Below are 25,254 nucleotides of genomic sequence, written 5' to 3'. Positions count from 1 at the left end.
TGCCCCTAACTGGAGGGTGGTGCCCTCACCCCAACTTGCATTTTAATTTTTTTCTTTTGGTACTGGAGATTGAGCCCAAGGGCATTCTTCCTCCAAGCTACACCCCTAGGCTTATTTTTTATTCCTTATTTTGAAGCAGGGTCTCACTAAGTTGCAGAGGCCTCACTAAGTAGCTGAGGCTGGCCACAAACCTGCCATCCACCTGTCTCAGTCTCACAGTACTAGGATTACAAGCATGTGCCACCCCGCCCGGCTCCCAACTTGCATTTTAAAAAACTACCCTGCCGCCGGGCGGGCATGGTGGCGCACGCTTGTAATCCCCGCGCTTGGGAGGCAGACACAGGAGGATCGCGCAGGTTCGAAGCCAGCCGCGCTGGCTTAAGAGACCCTGTTTCCAAATAAAAATATAAAATAGGTCTGGGAGTGTAGCCCAGAGGAACCCCAGTAACACACACACACACACACACACACACACACACACACACACACACACACTACCCTGCCTGCCGAAAGCAGAAGATAACTAAGTGGACATATCCAGATCAGCATACTCTATTGTTGTTCTTCAGCCCCTTGGATATAATTGCATGAGAGGTGGCGTGGTCAAAGTGTTTCAAACTGTGGCCCTCGAGCCAGGCGTGGTGGCGCATGCCTGTGATTTCAGTTCTTGGCGGGCTGTGGCAGGAGGAGCACAGGTTAGAGGCCAGCCTTGGCAACTTAGCAAGACCCTATTTCAAAATTTAAAATATATGTATTTTTAAGGGCTGTGGGTATAGCTTGGACATAGAGATCACCTGGGTCAGTCTCTGGTAGCAAACCCAACCAGACAGACAAAAGCCTTCTGGCTTTGAAGTAAGGTGGCCTGCGCTCAGTGCTGGCACCACCACTGAGCAGTAGCTGGGGAACCTTGACCAATTATCAAACTTCCCAGGACGGGGTTATCTCATCTGGAAAAGAGAGACAGAGCCCTGGGTTCTGAGGAAGACGTCACACGCGGAGCCCGCCGCGGGCCTGTGAGGAGACGGCATTCCCGTGCGTCGGCTGTGTGTCTTCAGGACCGCACGTGAAGAAGGGGCTTGGGAAGCGCTCGCTGGACGAGGAGTCGAGGTGGTGCCATGCCTGAACCAGACCGCTAATGGCAGGGCGAGAAAAACCCAAGGCCAGGCCGCAGCTCCCCTCCCCTCCCATGTCCTCAGCGCTAATTCCTGCGGATTTACTCCTAAACGCTCCTCAGAGCTGGGCACACCTGGGATAATCCTTCACCCGGGACTACAGGTCCACAGGATGACTTGGGCGACCGAACCAGGACGACCGAGCCCAAGGCCAAACCCAGCGACTCGTAGTTGAGGCTGGCTTCGAACCTGCGTGATCCCCCCAAGTACTGGGATTATAAGCCTGGCTTCCATGCGGCATTTCAATACATGTAGACAATGTGCAATGATCAGATCAGGGTAATTAGCACCTCTGTCACCTCAGACAGAGTTTATCAGCTCTTTGTATTGGGAACATTCACAATCCTCTCTACTCCTGGATTTTTTTGATAAGGTAAATTTAGTAGGTAAATTTATCATCTATTCAGGAATGCTAGAAGGAAGGATTTAAAAAATTACTTTTGAAATTACTTTAAATAGAAGGATTTTTTAAAAATCGTTTAAAGGATTTAAAAGATTATTTTAGTTAAAGCACCTTGAGAGCTCGGTGATGCCTCTGTTTCCTGTCGGCTGCCTCCTGGAGCTGCTTAGGGAGAGCCCAGTGAGAAAAGGGCTAAACCAGAGAGCGGAGAGAGAGAGAGAGTGGGACAGGCCAGCTGAAAAGGGCTTATTGTGAGGAGAGCAGGAAAATCAAGTTGATTGGAATGCATGTTATATATCGGGCACATGTGATGGGTGATCAGTTTAGATAGGCACAGAAAAATACTTATTAAAAGTTTGCGCTGGCCAGGCGTGGTGGTGCACGCTTGTAATCCCCGCGCTTGGGAGGCAGAGACAGGAGGATAAATAATAAATAAAAATATTAAAAAATAGGGGTCTTGGAGTATAGCCTTGAGGTAGAAGGGTTTCCAGGAACCCCAGCACCACCAAAAAAAAAAAAAAAAAAAGTTTTCACTGGACGTGGTGGTGCACACTTGTAATCCCAGTATTCGGTAGGTTGAGACCAGAGGATCCCGGTTCTCAGACAGCCTCAGCTACTTAGCGAGGCCCTTGGCAACTCAGTGAGACCCTGTTTCAAAAATAAAAAAGACTAAAAAGACTAAAAAATAGGGCCAGGAGTGTAGCTTGGAGGTACAATGCGCCTGGGTTCCATCCCCATCATCACACACAAAAAAAGTTTTCAAGCACTTGGCTGTACAACTTGGGTTTCATCCCAGGGGGAGCAGTTTTGTACTACTTTGTCATCGTGGAGCGTTTTGGCCAAGCTCCACATCCCGAGGCTGTCATGTATGCATTTACCAGATTCATGGCCATGGCAGAAAATGACATATGAAGGAGCAGGAAAAGCCAGTAGTATGTAGTACTTCATTGTATTATTTTCTATGCAAACATTCCTAAACTCTTTGTCAACGTGCATTTACCAAGCTATTTGTCAGCGCACCTTTACCTAAGAAACTCATTGATAGGAAAAAGTATTGTCAGCCGGGCGTGGTAGCACACGCTTGTCATCTCAGTGATTGGGAGGCTGACGCAGAAGGATTGCAGATGCCGGGATTATAGGCCAGGCAGTAGTGTGTGTGTGTGTGTGTGTGTGTGTGTGTGTGTGTGTGTGTGTGTGTGTGTGTGTATGTGTGTGTGTGTATGTGTGTGTGTGTATATGTGTGTGTGTGTGTGTGTGTGTGTGGTACTGGGGTTCCTGGAAACCCTTCTACCTCCGGGTTACACTCCCAGACCTATTTTTATACTTTTTTTAAATTTGGAAACAGGATCTCTTAAACCAGAGCGCGGCTGGCTCCGAACCTGCGCAATCCTCCTTTCTCAGCCTCCCAAGTACTGGGATTACAGGTCTGCGCTACCATGCCCAGCATCTCTCTCTCCCTATCTCCCCCCCCCACACACGGTATTATCAACTGAGAGAGTAAATCTCATACAACTACAAATGTGCACACTTAACCAGGATAGTAATGATGAAAGATTCTGGACTTAATTAAATTTGTGATATGCTTAAAATTTTAAAGAAACTTCATTGTAGAAAATTGGGAAATAAAAACATAAAGGAAAAAATATTCTATAATCACTTCCCCACTATAATGTGAGTTATATCACATTGTTTGAATTGACACTGTTATCCCTTTATCTTTCATTTTTATGCAAGATATATATTTTTTATATATATTTATATATATTTTATGGTACTGGCGATTAAACCCAGGGGCATTCTTCTTCTGAGCTACACCTCCAATCTTTTTTTTTTTTTTTTGCAGTACTGGGGATGGAATCCAGGGGCATTCTACCTCTGAGCTACACCCCCAGGCCTAATTTTTTATTCTTTATTTTGAAGCAGGGTCTCACTGAGTTGCAAAGGGCCTCACTAAGTAGTAGCTGAGGCTATCTGCTAACTGTGATTCTCCTGTCTCAGCCTTCCGAATGCTGAGGTTACAAACGTGCACCCAGCTTATTCTTTATTTTGAAACAAGGTCTCACTGAAGTTGCAAAGGGCCTCACTACATAGCTGAGGCTGTCCACAACCCAGGATCCTCCTGTCTCAGCCTCCCAAGTACTGGGATTGCAAGTATGTATCACCACAGCCAGTTTATATATTTCTTCCTTCTAGAAATGGGACAGTATTGCTTTTATAACATTTTTCAACTTCACATATTAGGAATATATTCATATCTCAGAAACATTTCTCATGGTATTGAACTTATGAATAGGTTTGTGAGCCTTAAGTGAGACAGCGTATGCAAGGTGCATGGTAGGTTCTCAAGAAATGGCAGTGATGTAGCTGGGCGTGGTGGCGCACGCCTGAAATCCCAGCGCTTGGGAGGCGGAGACAGGAGGATTGTGGGTAAGGGCCAGCCTCAGCAACTCAGTGAGACCCTGTTTCAAAATGAAAAATGAGGCTGGGCATGGTGGTGCACGCTTGTAATCCCCGCGCTTGGGAGGCTGAGACAGGTGGATCACAGGTTCTCAGCCACCCCCAGCTACTTAGTGAGGCTCTCAGCAACTTAGTAAGATCCTGTTTCCAAATAAAGTATAAAATAGGTCTGGGAGTAGAGCCTGGAGGTAGAAAGCCCCTGGGTTCCATCCCAGTACCACAAAAATAAATAAATAAATAAATAAATAAATAAATAAATAAATAAATAATAAATAGGTGTAGGGATGTAGCTCAGAGATAGAATGTCCCTGGGTTCCACCCCAGTACCACAATAAATAAATAAATAAATAAATAAATAAATAAATAAATAAATATTTTGAAAAATAAAAAATGAAAAGGGCTGGGGGTATGGCTTAGAGGTGAAATGTACCTGAGTTCAATCCTGAATACCAAAATAAATAAATAAATAAGTGGTAGCAATTATTACAGTTAATATAATATACTTAAAATATATAATATGCTTAACAACTTCCTTATTGTTGGAATATTAAATTTCCTCAGGGTTAGCTGCTAATATTTTACTTTAGTATATATATATATATAATAGACATTAACTCTTTTCATTAAAAATATTTTTCTAGCCGGGTGTGGTGTCGCATGTTTATGATCCCCACCTTGGGAGGCTGAGACAGGAGGATCGCACAGCTTCGAAGCCAGCCTCAGCTACTTAGTGAGGCTCTCAGCAACTTAGTGAGACCCTGTTTCCAAATAAAATATAAAATAGGTCTGGGAGTGTAGCCCGGAGGTTGAATCCCTGGGTTCCATCCTCAGTATCAAAAAAAACACACAACAAAACAATTTTTTTCTAGTTGATCATTTTTTCATTTTATTTGTTTTAGGTATTTAATGTACAAAAGTGTTATAATGTACAAACGTTTTTTCACTCTTTTCCTTGTTCTTTCGGCCTTTTCTAGGCTTAGAAAAACAACTCTTGCAATGACACTATAATAAATATTGATAATGTATGTGCAGTAGCAGCAGAGAAACTAGACTGTGTGTGTCTGTGGTCCTAGGACTGAACGCAAGGGCCTGTGAGCCTAGGGGAGCTCTACCACCGAGCTATATTCCCGGCCCTTTTATTATTATCATTATTTCAAGACAGAGTCTCACGAAATTGCCAGTTTGGCTTCAAACTTGCCATCCTCCTTCCTTAGACTCCTGAGTATCTGGAACTACAGTTGTGTGCCACTATACTTGGGAATAAATAATTAATATTTTCCTCTCATAAAATAGGGCTGGAGGTATAGCTCAGAGGGAGAACATCCCAGGGTCCCATCTCCAGTCCCATCAAAATAAAAAGAAAAAAAACTTAAAAAGGAAGTTTCAGAAATCGTTCAAAAGAGAACATTAGATAAGAACTGAAAACTATTCATTGACTTAGTGGTATGGATTTTAAAGATCAAAAGTTCTTCCCTCACAATATGATTTAATAGAGTTCTGACTCATCTTCCCTTATCATCTCCTAGAGTTTTTCTGCCGGGGGAAAGTGTAATCCCAGTGCTTGGGAGGCGAGACAGGAGGATTGCAAGTTTACAGTCGACCTCAGCAACTTAGTGAGGCCCCTGCAACGTAGCGAGACCCTGTTTCCAAATAAAGAATAAAAAAATAGTATTGGGGGTTGAGCTCGGAGATGGAATGCCCCTGGGTTCAATCCCAAGTTCCACAAAAGAAAAAAAAAAATGTTTTTCCCCTGTCTTTTCTTGATAAACTTCCTTATGAATTTACGGATGTTTTATTAAAGTTACACATACACACACACACACACACACACACACACACACACACACACAATCTACTGATTTTTTCATTAGAATTAGGTTAAATTTATTATTTTGCCTGAGAAATACACATTTTTACAATGACTAGGCTTCTTAGAGAGAGTATATGTCTCCATGTGTATAAATTTTTACTTAAATCACTTAGTAAAGTTTGATAATTTAAAAAATGTCAAGCTAAGTGTTGTGGCACATGCTGTAATCTCAGTACTTGGGAGGCTAAAACCGGAGAATTGCAGGTTCAAAGCCAGCCTTGGCAAGTTAGGAAGGCTCTTAGCAACCTAGTGAAACCCTGTTTTTAAATAAGAAGTACAATCGGGCTGGAATGTAGCTTGGACACAGAATGCTTCTGGGTTCAATCCCATTACTAAAAATAACCAGTCAATCAATCAATAAAATGTTAGTTGGGCGTAATGTCATGTACTTGTAATTCCAATACGTGGGAGCCTGAGATGGGAGGATATAGGTTTGAGGCTAGCCTCAGCAATTTAGTGAGGCCCTCAGCAACTTAGTAAGATCCTGTTTCCAAATAAAGTATAAAATAGGTCTGGGAGTAGAGCCTGGAGGTAGAAAGCCCCTGGGTTCCATCCCAGTACCACAAAAATAAATAAATAAATAAATAAATAAATAAATAAATAAATAATAAATAGGTGTAGGGATGTAGCTCAGAGATAGAATGTCCCTGGGTTCCACCCCCAGTACCACAATAAATAAATAAATAAATAAATAAATAAATAAATAAAATAAAAAATAAACTTTTCTTTTCTTTTTTTTTTTTTTTTGTGGTACTAAGGGTGGAACCCAGGGGCTTTTCTATGTCCAGGCTATACTCTCAGACATATTTTATATTTTATTTGAAAACAGGGTCTCGCCGGGCATGGTGGCGCATGCTTGTAATCCCCGCTCTTGGGAGGCGAAGACAGGAGGATCGCGCAGATTCGAAGCCAGCCATGCTGGCTTAAGAGACCCTGTTTCCAAATAAAAATATTAAAAAAAAAAAAAAAAAGGTCTGGGAGAGTAGCCTGGAAACAGAAGGGTTTCCAGGAACCCCAGTACCACCAAAAAAAAAAAAAAAAACAGGGTCTCACTAAGTTGCTGAGAGCCTCACTAAGTACTAAGGCTGGCTTCAAACTTGTGCAATCCTCCTGTCTCAGCATCCCAAGCGCTGGGATTTCAAACATGCGTTACCGCCCCCAGCTTAAATGTATTCTTTGAATTAAGAAATAATATAGGCATATATATGGTGTATAACATGGTATTTAGAAATAAATGTATATTGTAGAACAGCTAAGTCAAGCAAATCAACATATTTGTGACCTCCTTTATTACTGCTCTATGAGTAGAACCCTTCACCTCTGCTGTCAGGGGCTGAGGCTAAGTGTCAGTGATAGAGCGCTCACCTGGATTCCACACGCAGCACCATATGTGCGCACCCACGCGTGCATGCACATACACACACAGCTACTCTTAGCAGCATGCCAGTATATAATACATTATTATTAGCTATAATCATCTTATTTGGGGGGAAGGTACTGGAATTTGAGTGAAGGAGAATGCTACCTTTGAACTACACTCTGGTCCTTTCTGATATATGTTTTCAAGTAGAGTCTCACTAAGTAGCTGAAGCTGGCCTTGAACCTGCGATCCTCCTGCCTCACCCTCCCAAAAACCGCGATTACAGGCATGTACAACATATACCTGTTGACCATTTATGTCTTCTTTTGAGAAATGTCTATTTTGTTTGTTTTCCTATAGTTTTTTATTATTTATTTATTTATTTATTTATTTATTTATTTTGCGTGTCTGGGGATGGAACCCAGGGGCATTCGACCTCCGAGCTACACCCCCTGCCCTATTTTTTATTCTTTATTTTGAAACCGGGTCTCACTGAGTTGCAGAGGGCCTCACTAAGTAGCTGAGGCTGTCCGTGAACTGCGATCCTCCAGGTCTCAGCCTCCCGAATGCTGGGATTACAAGCGTGCGCCACCACGCCCGGCTTTCCTATAGTTTTTTTAAATGTCAGGCTATTTGTTTTCTTGCTAGTGTTTGCGTTCCTTATATATTTTGGGGTGTGTGTGTGTGTGTGTGTGTGTGTGTGTGTGTGTATGCACATGATTTACTGAGGATTGAATCCAAGGGCATTTTACTTCTGAGCTATACTCCCAGACTTTCTGTTTGCCTTCCTTCTTACTTACTTATTTAATTTATTTATAGTGATACTGGGGATGGAACCAAGGAGGCTTCTACCTCCAGACTACACCCCTAGACCTATTTTGTTTTTTATTTGTGAACAGTCTCACTAAGTAGCTGAGTCTGGCCATGACTGTGATCCGTCCTTCTGTCTCAGCCTCCCATGTGTTGGGATTTCAGGCATCGCCACAGCTTGTTGATTTTCATATATGGTGTGAAATCGGGTCTAATTTTCCTCTTCTGCCCGTGGCTCTCCAGTTTTGGAAACAGCACTGTCCGTCCCCGTTGTGGGGCCGTCTCAGTGTCTCGGCTGAGAACTCGCCGACGTGAGTCGGTGGGTGTGCTCCGACTCTGTCCTCCGGTGTCTGTGTCAGTTTGGTTTTGTGGCTGTTTCACCCCTACAGATTTGAAGTCAGGTAGCATCAAGCCTCCAGCCATTCTTTAAACTGTGCTCAAGATTTCTTTGGCTCTTCAGGGTCTTTTGTGCATCCTATAAATTTCAGGACTGTTTTTCTATTTCTGTGAAGAATGTTACTGGAATTTGGACAGTGACATATTGAATCTATAGATTACTTTGAGCAACACGGGCAACTTAGTAAAGTGAGTTTTCCGACCCCATGAATGCAGGGTGTCTTCTGTGTCTGGGTCAGTATCCCTCATTAGTGCTGTACAGTTTGCAGCGTGCAGATCTTTCCTTCCATGATTAAATGTATTTCTAAATACTTTACTTTGTTACTATTGCAAAGGGGATATTTATTTATTTATTTCTAATAGTTTATTGCTAGTATGTATAAATGCTGTTAATTTTTGTGTTAATTTTATTATCCTTTGCATCAACTTCATTGAATTTTTTATTTTATTTTATTTTTTGTTGCGGTACCGGGGATGGAACGCAGGGGCATCTACCTCCGAGCTATACCTCCAGCCCATGTTTTATTCTTTATTTTGAAACTGGGTCTCCCTGATTTGCACAGTACCTCACTAAGTAGCTGAGGCTGTCCACGAACCATGATCCTCTAGTCTCAGCCTCCCGAATGCTGGGATTACAAGCGTGCGCCACCACGCCCGGCGAATTTATTAATTCTAACAACTATTTGATGGAGTCTTACAGTTCCCCATATATAAGTTTATGCCGTCTGCAAACAGAGACTACCAGATTGTTTATCTTCTAGAAACATATCACTCCTGTGTGTTTAACACTAGGGACTGAACCCAGGGGCATCCTACCTCCGAGCTATATCCCCAGCTCTATTTTATTTTTATTTTGAAACAGGGTCTTGCTAGGTTGATGAAAGTCTCACTATTTGCTGAGCCTGTCCTTGAACCTGTGATCCTCCTGTTTCAGCCTCCCAAATATTGGGATTACAAGTGTGCGCCACCACACTCAGATTTTACTTTTTTTTTTTTTTCGGTACTGAAATGGAACCCAGGGGCATTCTACTTCCAAGCCCTATTTTTTATTCTTTTTTTGGGGGGGCGGGGGGGCAGGTCTGGGGATGGAACCCAGGAATATAGTTTTTGTTTTGTTTTGTTTTTGTTTGTGGTACTAGGGATGGAACCCAGGGGCATTGTACCTCCAAGCTACACCCCCAGTCCTATTTTTTAGTCTTTTTATTTTTGAAACAGGGTCTCACTGAGTTGTGAAGGGCCTCACTACATAGCTGAGGCTGTCCACAAACTGTGATCCTTCGGTCTCAGCCTCCCGAATGCTGGGATTATAAGTATGCACCTCCATGCCCGGGTTTTTATTCTTTATTTTGAAACAGGGTCTCACTGAGTTGCAAAGGGCCTCACTAAGTAGCTGAGGCTGTCCACGAACCACGATCCTGGGATTACAAGCATGTGCTACCGCACCCGGTTTAACATATATATTTATTTTAATGGTCCTGGGGCTTGAACCCAGGGGCATCCTACCTCCTAGCCATATTTATTTTTCATTTTGAAACAGGTCTCCCTAAGTTGCGGAGGCTCTCATGGCATGGCTGAGGCTGGTCTCACACCTGCTATCCTCCTGTCTCAGCTTCCCAAGTGCTGGGATTTCAAGCGTGTATCGCCACAGACAGCTCATATGAAAATCGCATTGTGCTACATTATAGGAAACTAAATCGCATACCCATCTGAATCCTCTTAACCTCAGTACTTCTGTAAGTATCGCATTCTCTGGTGTCAGATTTCAGAGCAGTGAGGCGCTTTACGGTACATCTCCGGCTTTTCCCATTGTTCTTTTGAAGGACAGTATCATGACGTAAGGAACGGCCTCATCTCCAATTCTCCCAAGACATGATTCCTCCCAGACAGAAACGATTTCTTCTTTGAGGTCTAAATAGCAGTAGCGATCTATTGCACAGATAAATATTTAATGAAGATTGAATATTTCCTCTGTGGTAGAGCAATTACTTTTGTTGATTCTCTGAGGAAAGAGGGTTTTTTTTTCATGTCCTGCAGTAGGTTAAGAAGTTTGTTTTCCTGAGTATCGTTATTAACGCCGAAGCTTGCTTCAGTTGTATAAAAGTTCACGTCCCTTAGGTTTTCATTTGCGTATTTTTCTTGGTTTAGCAAATGCAGTTTGAATTTTATATCATCTCAAATAGAAATCTGAATTTCACTCTGTATGTAGCATGCACCAAACACATTTGCTAAGAGGGCTGGATCGTTTTAGAACTTGAGGTCTTTGAGACTATTTGTTCATGAGGTATAAGGATCCTTGTGGTAGAATTTTAAGTATATGCAATTTTTACTGATAAATGACTCAAAACAAATAATTCTTTATTGTCAATTAACAAAAATGTATACTTGATACATTTGTGTGAGTATATATAATTTATGTATGTATATACATATAATTTTGGGGTTGCTGAGAAATAAGCTCGGGGACATTCTAAAAATTTACACTTGATACATACATGTGTATATAATTTGTGTGTGTGTGTGTGTGTGCGCGTGTGTGTGTAAGACTGTGGGGGGGGGGTTCTGGAGAATGAACCCAGGAGTGTTATACCTTTAAGTAACACCCCCAGCCCATTTATTTATTTATTTATTTACTTACTTACTTACTTATTTATTTATTTATTTTAAAACAGGATCTAGCCAGGCGTGGTAGTGCACGCTTGTAATCCCAGCATTTGGGAGGCTGAGACAGGAGGATCACAGTTCGAGGACAGCCTCGGCTACTATTTAGTGAGGCTCTTTGCAACTCAGTGAGACCCTGTTTCAAAAATAAAGACTAAAAAATAGGGCTGGGGGTGTAGCTCAGACGTAGAATGCTGGATTCCATTCCCAATACCGCAATAAACAAACAAACAAACAAACAGGATCTTATTAGGTTGCTGAGGGCCTTACTAAATTGTTGAGACTGGCTTTGAACCCATAATCCTCCTGTCTCAGTCTACCAAGTACTAGGATCACAGGAGTGTTCCACCATGCCCAGCTCTATATATCTTACAGTTTTAAGTATTAGCCATACACTTATTTTTATTATTTAGGAAAAATAGGGAAATAGCTTGAAGATTTTTAACTTGTAAAATTGTAATCACTAGAGAAACAATTTAATACAAATTGCTAATATGGTATTCAGATGGAATTTATCAGAATACATTTAAAAATTAGCTTCTAATTCAAATAAAGCAAAAGGTAGAGAAAAGGCTTCTTCTCTAGGAAGCAAGTACGTGTACTTATCAATAGTCAAGCCATGCCTGCTGGCAGAATGTCCTCTACGTCTAACTTTTATTTCACATTTGATAGCTTTGTGCATCTACCTTAAATAACCACTAACGTCATTCGGTGTTTACTGGAAGAAAATTATGTGTGGGATGACAGAGCACGTATTTGATAACAAGGGTAGAACAAATCAGTTAAGTCATAATAATCTGATATCTGGTTTTAGGTCTTTTGACCCAGGAGTCCGTGACCTGTGGAATCTGTACTTTTTTGGTTTTGTTAAAATATTTTGCCATGAAAGGACTTAAACTTAGGTGAACAGCACACTACAGGAAGTGGCTGACGTGGTCCAAAGAAAGGGCATCAAGGTATGAACTGGGGAAAGTCCAAGAAGTTCTGATAACGATGAACACGGCTGAGCAGAGAGGGGGCTACAGATAAGAAGTTTCTTTTCTGCCCCAACTGAGGACAAAGAAAACCTGCCGTCTGGGATGGCCTGGGGAGCCCTCTGACTCTTCAGCTCCGTTCCACATAAGGGAAATCCTTGCTAAGAAAACGTGCCCACATCTTAAGGCTACAGACTGTAAACGCATGCTTGGAAGGGGCTTGCTCGCTGTTTGAAAGGGGCTGCACAGCCGAGGTGAGGCTGGGGGAGGGTGGAGTCAGGGAAGGGAGGCTTCCTACACATTACAGCTCTGTCCAGAGCCAAATGGGAGATAAATCACTGCTGGCCACCTCTCTTATTATTGAAATCGGTCAGCCCTGGGGTTTAACTGAAGGACGAGCAGGTTTTTGAAGTGCAAATAGGATGGTGAAGGGTAAACCCTTTTAGGGTTTCATTTTGATGGATTTTTTTCCTGTGTGGATTTCTGGCACTGACTGTGATCTGGTAAAGGCCCTTAAGAAAAAAACGTTTGGTTTTGTTTTTGATCAGTCAGGCAATAAGAACTTTCCACAGGGTGCACTCGTCCCGCACGCATATTGACCCTATTGTGTTTTAAAATAGGTAATTTAATTGGGTCTCTTTTTTTCCCCTCCTTTTTTGAGCCTTCTGCGATGGAGCTATCGCTTGGAGGTGACATCTCTCTCTTGATATTAATGCCAGAGTTTAAGAATGTTGAGTGACGTGCTACTGTGGGGTCCGTTGTTTTGGTGGGATTACTCAACCAGTCACGTGTGCCAAACAAAATCTAGTTAAAGATCAAGTCCATGTTAGAGCAAGTCTTTTACAAAATGATAAGCAGTCTATAATTTAATCTTTTTTCACTGTGTTATATAATTGTGGGTATCCATTTATTTGTTTTGCCAGCCTTAAAAAAACTACAATTCTGAGGTTGTGAAATATTGTGCTGTGATATTTCTCGAGATGCGCCGAAGCACTTGAGGAGATAAAGAAGACATAAAAATGTTCAAATAAGGGATATATTGATTGAGTATGTTGGAAAAAGTTCTTTGACTGGCCAAATAATTCAAACACAGTAGATAAATATCTTTTAAATTTAACATATTTTTGGAAAATCAAGATGAGAAGAGTCATTAGTGATTTCAAATAACAATAACTGTGGCATAACGTAAAGCTTTGTGTGCAGACGTTTTAAAGACGACTTAAACTGCCTTTCCTAAACAGCTGTAAGTGCTGACATTTCTTCTCAGAAGCACTGTCGCTGGGACTTTTCTTGAGCGCTTCGTCCGGTTCGGAGCACACCTCTTTGCTTCGTGTGTCCTTTTCGAGACATTTCCCTGCAGCACAGAGGTTTTCTTCTGTGTCGCTCGATGTCTATGATAAAAACGGGCTGTTAATCTCCGTAATTGACGCTGATCACACAATGTTCTTAATTAGCCTCTAGGTTGGTTTTTGCCTTCCTGGTATCTGAGTATTAGAGGACTATTTATCTCTTATCGCCGTGTGATGGTTTTAAATAAGACCGTTCAAATAGCAGCAGCAACCAAGCCCAGAGCCCTCAATGGCACCGAGAGTCCCTTGCACCTCCAGCTTTGCCGTCATTATTTGTTGCTGGGAGGTGTTCATATGACCTCTCCTTTGTTAGATGAGGGATCTGCAGCCCTTCCCAGAATCCTCTTGTCAACTGTCTTTTTAACCCAAGTTGGAGGTTGTCTGATGAATGAATGGTGAGCCCTTTTTTTTTTTTTTTTTTTTAATGAGCTACACATATTGTTGACTTTGGGTCACATGTGGCTTCTAATTTCTAATGTCTTTTTAATTTGCAGAGCACGCCTGTGCCTCTCAGGGCAGCAGATCTGAGTCAGCATTTCTGAGTCCAGATATTGCTTTATGCAAACAGGCTTAAGGGCGCTGAATCGAAGCCTTAGATTTCTTGAAATGCTCATGCGATCGAATCTCACTTTGGATATGGCTGAATAAAAGGAGATCCTTGAGAGAGACTTCTTTTCCCAAGAACTTCTCTTGCCTCTTGGCGAGTGAATTGCCCCAATATAAAAGCATTGGGGGGATGGAAAGTGAGTTACAGAGGAAAAGGCAATCCACAAATAATCACTCTTTTCTGCCTTTGGTTGTGTTGTCAGATTTTTTTGTGTGTGTGGCAATTGTTTTCCTTTTTCGCTTAGAAGAGGTTTATGGTCGGGCGTCTGTCGAGTCAGCCTGTCCTAAGGCCGCGGTTGTATTTCCCTGGGAGCTCCTGGAGGCGATGTTATCTTTTGTTCAACGCAGCAGTGTGGTCCTTCCTGAGAGCGTCTGTCACTTTAGGCATCACAAGATGGATGGGTCTCCAGTGAGCGGCTGGTTGAAGCAAATGGTGAAAATCAGAAAAGACAAGGGGCTTCGGGGTCTGCAGAGGGGACCGACAACAAGGAAACGCGGTTAGAAATCAAGAGTGAGCGGGGAACTAAAGAAGAGAGCCGCGATGGGTCCGATGTCATTTTATACAGGTCGTGCGACTCCAGATCTTTGGCGGCTCGTGTGGTCTGAGCAGACATCTGCAGCAGGGTAACAGTTCTGGGCTTCAGAGTCGCAAAACGTATTAGGACTTTAGAAAAAATAAGTCTGGGAAGAGCATTGGGAAGTAACAGTAACCATCAGGAATGTTTTGCATGAGGGCTTTGAGGCTTGTTGAATTCGTTGACTCTTAAAATGTTTTAGCAATGAGATCAAAATTCGATTTTCTTCTGATTTTCCCTTCTTTTCTCTTTCTGTTTTGCAAACAATGAAACAATTGTGCTATGAAATCATTTGAAAAGTTTTGGCCACGTACTAGTATTGTTACTGTTTCCTCAATGTTTTTTGGCATTTTGGTAGGGAAATCCTGGAAATTCTAGACTTGATGCCTAAAGGAGGCTGGGGGCAGATTTTAAGTTAAGTAACCTCTAATTTCATTGAATGGACGCTTAGTCAAATAAGAAAATACAATGGTTATGGGTCCGTCCGAACAAGTTGGAGATTTGTATTGTATTCATTTTATTGGTGAAGGTCAAAATTTGTAAAACTGCCAAACATAAAGTCCCCCCCATGTACGACGAAGAGCATGAAAGGTTGGCGGGGGAGGAAGAAAGGGGAAAGGAGAGGGAGGTGTTTGGAGAAAAAATGATTTTGTCAAACTTTTGGCATTCGTCTATGAAAAAGAGCATAGGTTGAAAGGCAAAGAAATTAAGATGATTAGAAGCTTTAAGCCATACAAACGGCCTAGTGTCTTCCTTCTCTCTGGGTGGAAATAATAGATGAAAGAGGAAGAGAGACGACAGAAGATCAGGTCGGGTAAGAGAATGTGTGCAGCCTGAATAGGGGTCTGGGGCCCAGGGCCAAAGGTCTTAGCTTTGAGTGTAATTAGAAGAAAATACAAAAATGTCATTACTAGCAGGTGAAGTGCGCAGCACGTGGCTGAAAATTAGCAATTTTAGACTCGAAAGCTACTGGAATTGGATTACTGACCCCTTTTTATCATTCAGGTCCTTGTAGAGCCATATAGCTCTCATCGGCAGCAGTGCAGCCTGACCTTGTTGACCATATGGGGTAATCTTGAGTTTGGGTGGAGAAAGCTCCTGGCCCAGAAATGATGTCTGTTTCTGTGCGGGTGGGTGGGAAATGCGTGACTTTGAAAATCGAGGTCCCGCATATTTTTCTTATTCTTTGGCCTCGAGACATTCTTCTGACAGTAAGAGAGGGAAGGTGAAGACTTTGATTCGGAAAGCTTAAATACTTTTCTCCTTCGAGTTGGCATAAAAGGAAAGTAAAATAAAAACCAGTATTAGAAACATAGGCTGACATTAGGTCAGGTGTTTTAGTGCTATGAATATTCTTACTGAGATGAGCGTCTTCTTAAGAAATCCTCGTTTGTTTCCTTTTTAGACACAGTAACAAAGGACTAGAAATACTTCTAAATTATGTGGAATCAGTGGCAAATAGTTTTTATTTCACTTTGTTCTTTACAATTATATTTTCTAATTTTCCATGTAATAGCTTATATTGGTCATAATCTATTTAGTGGAGAGAATAATAGACACTCTAATTTTCAACCAACTGTATGTAATTATAATTAATTTAGAATTTCAGGAGCATACCATTCAAAGGGGGTAGGAAACAGTAGCTCTTTTCTATTTTCCTTGAAGGCTTTCTTCTTGGAAATTATCAAAGTATTAATTTCAAAAAAATTTCTATCAATACTAGTTATATTTCACATTTTTGACAGTTCTTCCAGTAGATTAAGTTTAGCCAGGTGACAGGGGTTATAAAACTGTTAAACTCCTTAAAATAAGAAAATCGCCTTACACTAATTTCAGCCCTGAAAATAAAAACATAATGACTGTCAGAAATACAGATCTACTCAACTCGCATTTAGTGGAGAGAAAATCTTAAAAAAACCAGGAATTATTTTGAGTGTGTATATTTGGGGGGTTCTTAGGAAGAAGGACTGTCCATATATTTGCCAGTTATAATGTGTATGGAGTTTTATAAAACTTTGACACTTCATTTCTAATTATGTGTTTTGTAGAATCATAGGCGGAGTTTTGTGTCATGGAATATAATGCGTTTGGAGGTTTAGTTATGTTTTCATGTATTCTTTCATGTTTTCACAGGTGCAAAAAAGCCTTAAGCAAGTTCTAATCTAGACAACAGGCTCTGTGGATGAACTGACTACCCAACTCAATCATGAACATGATTCAAAAATGTTAATAAGCAAACCAAGGTATTGTACAATTATATATGTCCCTCCCCCCAGTTTTTCAGAATCAAACTGGTTTCAGGAAGATATTTTTCGAATTTAAATAAAGCTACTATGCTGTTCGGTCTTTAAACTGGTTAAGCAGATACTTGCATGAACCCCCTCCCTCCCCTCCCTCTCCCTCCCCAGCTTGCCTCTCCCCCCCCTCCTTTCTGTTCTCCCAACAAAACTTACAGAGCAGTAAAGGGAGTTTTTTCCCCTATGACAATCTCCTTATGACCTGTCTACCTAAATTAGGAAACTGACAATTTGTTTCATCTCCCTTTGTTGATTGTGATTTTATTTTTTAAATTGCCTAATAAGAGAAATTTCCACATTCTTGGCTTCTGCAGCAAAACCCAGCTATATCTAGTGCCTACATATACTTAAATTTTATCTCAAATAATACCATTCTGAGATGGGAGTTATAAAGATTCTATAAGAGTTTACCATTATATGCTTTTAAAGTTGTTGTTTTTTTTTAATTTAGGGGGAATAAAAGAAATGCTGGTCCCCCCCGCCCCTTCTATGTGAAAGAAAATCTAAAGCTTGCTTGGGGTTGAGGATTTAGTGCCACTGTTTTAGGTAACTCTTGATCATCATAAGGGACATAATCCAAGACCGAGTCTCTCCCCATTTGGAAGTTACAATGCGCTTAAATAGCCTGGCCTTTCCAAGAGAGGCCAAAGATCGTCCTCCTCTTTTATGACCCGCTGTATCCTTTTGAGGCCAGAAAGAACAAGAGGGTCATTGCCACTTCAGCCTGGTCCCTGTTTGTTCCTTCATGGGGACCAGGCAGATCCTGAAACCCAGTATTGGCTTAGCATTTGGGCCTGGAACATCTGGAAAGTGGTCAAGAGGTGAGGAGGAGGCCGGGGAGAGGGAGAGAAGGCTGCACTTTGTCTCCCCAGGTGCCAGGAGGAAGCAACATTAGCCTTTTTGATATGGGAGGCAGATTCTGTGGGCCCTGGAGTTAGGCTCCAACAATTGCAGAGGTCAAAGGACAGCTGAGTGGGGTCAGTAAGACACCATGGGGTGTATTTTGTTACTCAGTAAAAGAAGCAGCCTCCTAAAACCTTAAAGGATCCTCTTAGAAATCTGTGTTGTGAAAAGGTTTTATGAGTCTCATGGCAAAAAACTCCTGATTTATCTAAGGAATGCTCGTTTTTGTCTAATGGAAGGATAACCCTTACCAAATGCTGGCAAGGACCATACGAGTCTATATAGGGCTAAAAGAACAGTGAGGGTTCGAAGTGCACTTTCCTCTCCGAAATGTCTCTCGTTTTAACGTTTCTGGCTCCGTGAAGAGTTTTGTACTGTTGAAATATCACCTATTTCTTTCCTGGGAACAGAAAGTGTGTGTAGGGGGTGGAGGGTGGGTTAAGAAATGGGTCTGCATTCGTTTAAAAATAATTCTACATACTTTAAGTCTTACCCACACAGATAAATTATTAAATATTTAAAAATATCAAAGCTTATTAACCCTAAAAAGATATCATTGGATTTATTTTAACTTATAAAGGAAATAAATGGCACTTCAAGTGTCATGATTGTGGCTTATAAGATATATATTATAACTGGGCGTGGTGGCGGACACTTGTGATCCCCGCGCTTGGGAGGCGGAGACAGGAGGATTGTGTAGGTTCAAAGCCAGCCTCACTGGCTTAAGAGACCCTGTTTCCAAATGAACTATAAAATAGGTCTGGGAGTGTAGCCTGGAGGTAGAAGGCCCCTGGGTTCCATCCCCACTACCACCAAAAAGAAAAAAAAAAGATATATATTATAATACAATATATAATATATATGCTATATTTAGGCACATATGCTGTATATAGGCTGTGTGTGTGTGTGTGTGTGTGTGTGTGTGTGTGTTGGGTGCAGTGGTGCCTGCCTAAAGGAAGCTGAGGCAGGAGGTTCCAGGTAAGCCTTAGCAACTTAGTGAGACCCTCACAGCAGCTTAGTGAGATCCTGTTTCAAACAGTAAAAAGTAGCTGGGTGTGGTGACACATGCTTGTAATCCTAGTACTTGGGAGGCTGAGACAGGAGGATGGCAGGTTCGAGGCCAGCCTCAGTGTGAGGAGGCCCTCTGCAACTTAGTGAGACCCTGTTTCAAAACAAAGAATAAAAAAAAGGCCTGGGGTGTAGCTCAGAGGTAGAAGGCCCCTGGGTTCAATTCCTGGTGCTGAAAAAAAAAAAAAAAAGCAAAAAAGCAAAAAGGGCTGGGGATGTAGGGATGTAGCTCAGAGGCAGAATGGCCCTGAGTTCAGTTTGTGGTGTGTGTGTGTGTGTGTGTGTGTGTGTGTGTGTGTGTTGCCGGGGATCGGACCCAGGGCTTCACATGCTAAGCTAGTTTTCTTCCACTGAGCCCCACCCCACCCTGGCCCGTAGGTCCTCTCACTTAGCTGTTGATGGGCGGTAGAAGCATCCCTGGACATCCGCCGCTGGCTCTTGTGTCTCCTGGAGTGAGCTTCTCCTGCATTTTGTAGTAGCAAGAAGAAGGCGGCTAGCGTCAGCAGGAGGAGTAGAGGAGAGGTGGCCGACGCCAGCCAGGGCTGGGGTCCGCCGTGGCACAGCGCCTGCCTAGCTCAGGGGAGCCCCAGGGCCTCCCCAGCGTGGTGGGAAGAGACAGATCTCTCTCTTTGAAATGAAATGGAGAAGGGAGGGTCTGCCTGTTGGGAAAGCCCTGCCTCAGCCAGTGACCTCAGGAGGTGTGAGCCACCTGCAGCGGGGTGGAGGGGCCCTGGTAGGGGCCTGGCAGCGCTGGGGTATTCCAGTCTGTACAGTAAGTACGTGGAGCAATGTAGGTGATAACATACATATAGTAAGGGAAAAGATGAAGAGTCTATAATAGGCTTTGTTAAACACTTATGAATTGATAAGTTAGCACTGCAATTATAATTCACATGTGTATTTAGTAGGTGTATGTGATTTTTTCAATCCCTTTAAAATAATTACTGCTGTTACGGGGTCTACATATCAACGTAAGGCTTGGCACTGACAAGTGTGCCCTCTCTATTTGGTAAAGGTTAAAGCACTCTTTGACAACTAATGTAGGAACCTCAGAGTAGCGACGGGTAATTGCCCAGAGAAAGCCCACGCTGTGTAAGTGGTGTTGAAGTTGGAGCAAAATGGACAAGTACAATTAGCAATGTTTATAAGGTAACAGAGGCGGCTTACCGCGGGAGGAGGGAGGCGGCGGCGGCGAGCCTCCGCGGAGCTGAGCGTCCGGCTGCGGGACTCCGGCGCTTTCGCTTCTAGCTCGAAAGACAGCGGAATGTGCATTTCACAAGGTTCCTAATTCAGCCCCGATGCTCATCTGACTTGAAAGAAGACAGCCCTTTGGTGGTGGTAGCTAAGGAAAAGGATTGAATTTTGCTGATTCTGCAGCACAATTTGATTCGCCATAGTTTTTAGAGGTCAATTTTAAGTGTATTCCCAAGTACTGTCCGAAATTGGGAATTTCTTTACCCCTCATTATGCCCTTAAAATTCTTAATCATCTAAGTGCATTGTAAATGAGACCCTGTTTGGAGATTTAGTGAGTCACCATTACGAAAGAAAGAAAGAAAGAAAGAAAGAAAGAAAGAAAGAAGGAAAGAAAGAAAGGAGGAAGGACGGACGGACTTGTAGAAGTTGTTAGCGTGTTTTTACTAATTATGTTTATCTGCTTAATGTTCATCGACCACTTTCCAGACATTCCTAGGAAAATTCCAAAGGAATAGTTAAACAAGAGAAACTGGGTGATTAGGTGAGGATAATGTGAAAAATACCCAGTCCCCTGTGACTTCTCCACTATACTTCTTAATGTATCCGTTGAAATTGGGACAATCACTCTAGCCCTATCCCTTGACGTTGGACTCAGCATTTGGGAAATTGGATCGGCCTCGGGCGTTCGTGCAGGGTTTCCTGACCGCCCTGGTAGATCCCCGAGGTCGGTTCTCTGAGCCGTAGACTCTGAAGTCTGTGGCAGTCTTGATGGATGCGCTGAGCCACACTGTGGAAGCATTTCTCTTTATTTAATGTTTTCTGTTCTGGATTATTGACTCTTCTTCCTGTTGAAAAATTGGTCTCTGGCGACACGGTGGAGGTCACACACTGCCTGTTACTGTTTTGCTCCTTTGATCCTACACAGGGATTGCCTCTGGTGATTATACTAGTTCCAGAGGGTCTTGACAAGAGGTGTTTATTTTACAGAGGAATTTCTGGCATTTCAAGGAAGAAAGTCAAGATTTGCAGTAATAACGTGTAGCTCTTTGTTATAAAGGAAAAACGAGCCGGGCATGGCGGCGCGCGCCTGTAATCCCAGTACTTGGGAGGCCGAGACAGGACGATCGCAGGGTCACGGCCAACCTCGGCTACTTAGTGAAGCCCTCTGCTATTTCAAAATAAAGAATAAAAAATCAGGCTGGGGTGTAGCTTGGACGTAGAATGCCCCTGTGTTCCATGCCCAGTACTGCCAAAAAAAAGAAAAAAAAGAAAAATAGCATTGTACTGCATCTGTGCTTATGATACTTTTTAAATTATGAAACTATTTGGCATATTACAGTAATGATTTATATAATAACATAAGACATATTACATATCTGCAAGTATATTACTAAAAATGGTAAGTTTTAGAATTCATTTACTAGGGCTGGATTCTTATTCATTTCAATATCTAAAGTTCTTTTGACTTTAAGAAAGAACTATAAGCCGGGCGTGGTGGCGCACGCTTGTAATCCCCAAGCAAGGGAGGCAGAGACAGGAGGATCAGGGTTTATGGCTAGCCTCAGCTACTTAGTGAGGCCCTCCGCAACTTAGTGAGACCCTGTTCCAAAATAAAGAATAGCCGAGCGTGGTGGCGCATGCTTGTAATCCCCGCGCTAGGGAGGCCGAGACAGGAGGATCGCGCAGGTTCGAAGCCAGCCTCAGCTACTTAGTGAGGCTCTCAGCAATTTAGTGAGACCCTGTTTCCAAATAAAAAATATAAAATAGGTCTAGGAGTATAGCTTGGAGATAGAAAGTCCCTGGGTGCCATCCCCAGTACCACAAAGAAGGAAAGAAAGAAAGAAGGAAGGAAGGAAGGAGGGAGGGAGGGAGGGAGGGAGGGAGGGAGGGAGGGAGGGAGAATAAGCCGGGCGTGGTGGCACTCTCTGGTAATCCCAGCATTCGGGAGGCTGAGACAGGGAGATTGAAGTTCACAGCCGGCCTCAGCTACTTAGGGAGGCCCTTTGCACCTCAGCGAGATCCTTTTTCAAAATAAAGAATCAAAAATAGGGCTGGGGTGTCGCTTGGAGGGAGCATGCCCCTGGGCGCCATACCCAGTACCGCAAAAGAAAAAGATTGAAAATTTGTCTTTTAATCTGTTTGTATTTTTAAAGTTTTTCCGTGAGAAGAGGGAATAAAAAAGAAACAAAGCACCTTTGTTTCAAATGCATGGCTCGCTCGGTGCGTCTTGGAATGTGCTTGGAGAGAGATGATCTCTTCAGACTTGTTTAATGTATAATTGGCTAAGACCCAAAAGCTTACTCTATTATTATTATTATTACTAAATTCCTCATTTTTTCTGTACTGGGATTCAAACCAGGGCTTCACACAAGCTAGGCAAGTGCTCTACCACTGAGCCACACCCTCAGCCCTTGAAATTTTATTTTAAGACAGTTGCCAAGGTTGGCCTCAAACTTACAATCCTCCTGCCTTAACCTCGCCAGTAGCTGGGTTCCAGACTCGCTCAGCTCAGTTCCGACCGCCCTCCGCACCTCCGCAAGTTCACAGCCCAGCGGGGAGTTAGAGGAACACTATGCCCGATGGATAAAAATAACTGAGAGGGCCGGGCGTGGTGGCGCACGCTTGTAATCCCCGCGCTTGGGAGGCGGAGACAGGAGGATCGCGCAGGTTCGAAGCCAGCCGCGCGCGCTGGCTTAGGAGACCCTGTTTCTAAATAAAAATATAAAATAGGCCTGAGAGTGTAGCCCGGAGGTAGAAGGGCTTCCTGGAACCCCAGTACCACCAAATAAATAATAATAATAATAACTGAGAGGGACACGTGCCCATTTAAAGGATTAAAAGGGCCTGGAAGTGTAGCTCAGCAGCAGAGTGTATGCTCAGCACCAATAAATAAATAAATAAATAAATAAATAAATAAATAAATAAATAAATGAAATGCTAAAAGAACACAAAGAAGAGAGAACTGAGAGCATTACTTGATTTTAATTTTGGAGGATATAGACTTTAAGAAAACTTGGGAGAAGTAGGTTTGCTTTATTTTCTAGGAACCACACTTTATTACTCTCATCTATGTTTGTGTGCTGGGGTTGAACCCAGGGCCTCATACACACTAAGCACACGCTTTACCACTGAGCTAAGCCCCGAGATTCTCATGAATGAAATTTTTTACTTTTATTAATGTATTGGAATTATACATCTCACTCCGGTAGTGAGATTCAATGAATATTTTAGTAAGGATACATATAAAAGAATATAATCAGTAACACAATAATAAGTAATTTTCTTATAGAAAGTAAAATAATTTTTTGTGGTCATGGAATTGAACCCTGGAGGAGTCTACCTTTGAGCTACACTTCGAGCCCTTTTTTGTTTTGCTGGGGTTCCTGGAAGCCCTTCTACCTCCGGGCTACACTTCCAGACCTATTTTTACATTTTTATTTGGAAACAGGGTCTCCTGTCCCCCCCCCCACCGTGCATCCTAGCAAGACCCTGTTTCAAACCAGAAAATAAAATAGGGACTGGGATATAGCTTGGAACACACATACACACACACACACACACACACACACACACACACCATCTAAACCCCTAAAAAAAAATATATATATATATATATATACACTCTCACCAAACAGAATAGACCAACTTTAACCTTTTTTTGTTTCAAACACCATGTTTTAGTGGAAAAAACAGGTTTTTGAGTTTAAATTTGAATCTTAGCTCCATTATTTAAAACTGGATGGCCCTGGTCTTGGCAACTTTGAGAGGCTCTCAGGAACCCAGTGAGATCCTGTTTTCAGCTAAGAAATAAAATCGGGCTGAGAATATAGCTTGGAGGTAGAATGTCTCTGGGTTCAATCCCCAGTACCCCCACCAAAAAAAAAAAAAAAAAAAAAAATTGGGTGGCCCTGAGCTGAGTCCAGTGGCCCACGCCTATAATCCCAGTATTTGGGAGGCTGAGACAGGAGGATTACAGGTTTGAAAGTACAGAAATTTAAGGAGGCCTTCAGCAACTTAGTGAGATACTGCATATATATGTGTGTAAAAAGGGCTGGGGGTGTAGCTCAGAGGTAGAATGCCCCTGGGTTCTATCCCCAGCACCAAAACCAAAACAATAACAAAAACTGGTTGGCCTAGCTTCTTGCAAGAACCAGGTCAGTAGCTCCATAGATCTGTCCCTCGTTCTGTGTCTGCTAATTTCCTCTAACTCGTTTCTTGGAAGTTAAACGGAAGTAAACGGAAGTTAGTCTAGAGGTTTGACTGGATCCACTGCACCCTTGGCAGGAGTGCTTCCCAGGAGGCGTGTGGGTGTGCTCCTGCGTCTCCCCAGGGAGGCGCGGCGCCTCGCCGCCTCCCTCGCTGGATCCGAGGGTTCAGGGGGGGCAGCCCGATCTTCCCGGTATCAAGTCCCTCAGCAGCCTTTTACCTCATGGCCTCACTTATTATTATTGCATCAATTTTTCATTAGGGGCTGCAAAGCAGTCATTTTATGTTTCTGTCATTCTTTGCGCGTTTATTGGCTGGAACTCTTCATTTAAAAAATAATTGCGCAGCGGGGTGTGGTGGCACATGCCTGTAATGCAGTACTTGGGAGGCTGAGACAGAAGGATCAAAGGTTTGAAGCCAGCCTCAGCAATTTAGTGGGACCCTGTTTCAAAATAAATATAAAGGGCTGTGGGTGTAACTTGAAGGTAGAATGCCCCTGGATTCAATCCACAGCACCAAAAGAAGAAGGAGAAGGGGGGAGGGGAGAGGGAGAGGAAGAAGGAAAGAAAGATAGAAAGATAGAAAATAAGAAAAGAAAAAATTACTCAGCTTGGTTCAGTGATGCATGCCTGCAATCTCAGTACTTGGAGGCTGAGACAGAGGATCACAGGTTCAAGGCCAGCACCCAGTAACTTAGGGAGACCCTGTTTCAAGATAAAAAAAAAAAATAAAAATAGAAAGGGCTGGGGTCTGAGTTCAATCCCCAGATCACACACACACACACACACACACACACACACACACACACACAAAACGCCTCTCTAATAACCAAGACTATTTGGTTACTTTTTTTTGGTGGTACTGGGGGAGGAACCCAGAGGCTTTCTACCTCCGGGCTACACTCCCAGACCTTTTTTTTTTTTAATTTGAAAACAGAGTCTCACTAAGTTGCTGAGA

Source organism: Muscardinus avellanarius (genome assembly GCF_963383645.1).
Source record: "Muscardinus avellanarius genome assembly, chromosome: 17".
Classification (NCBI taxonomy): domain Eukaryota; kingdom Metazoa; phylum Chordata; class Mammalia; order Rodentia; family Gliridae; genus Muscardinus; species Muscardinus avellanarius.
The sequence above is the reverse complement of the archived record's forward strand: the minus strand, read 5'-3'. Positions refer to the sequence as shown.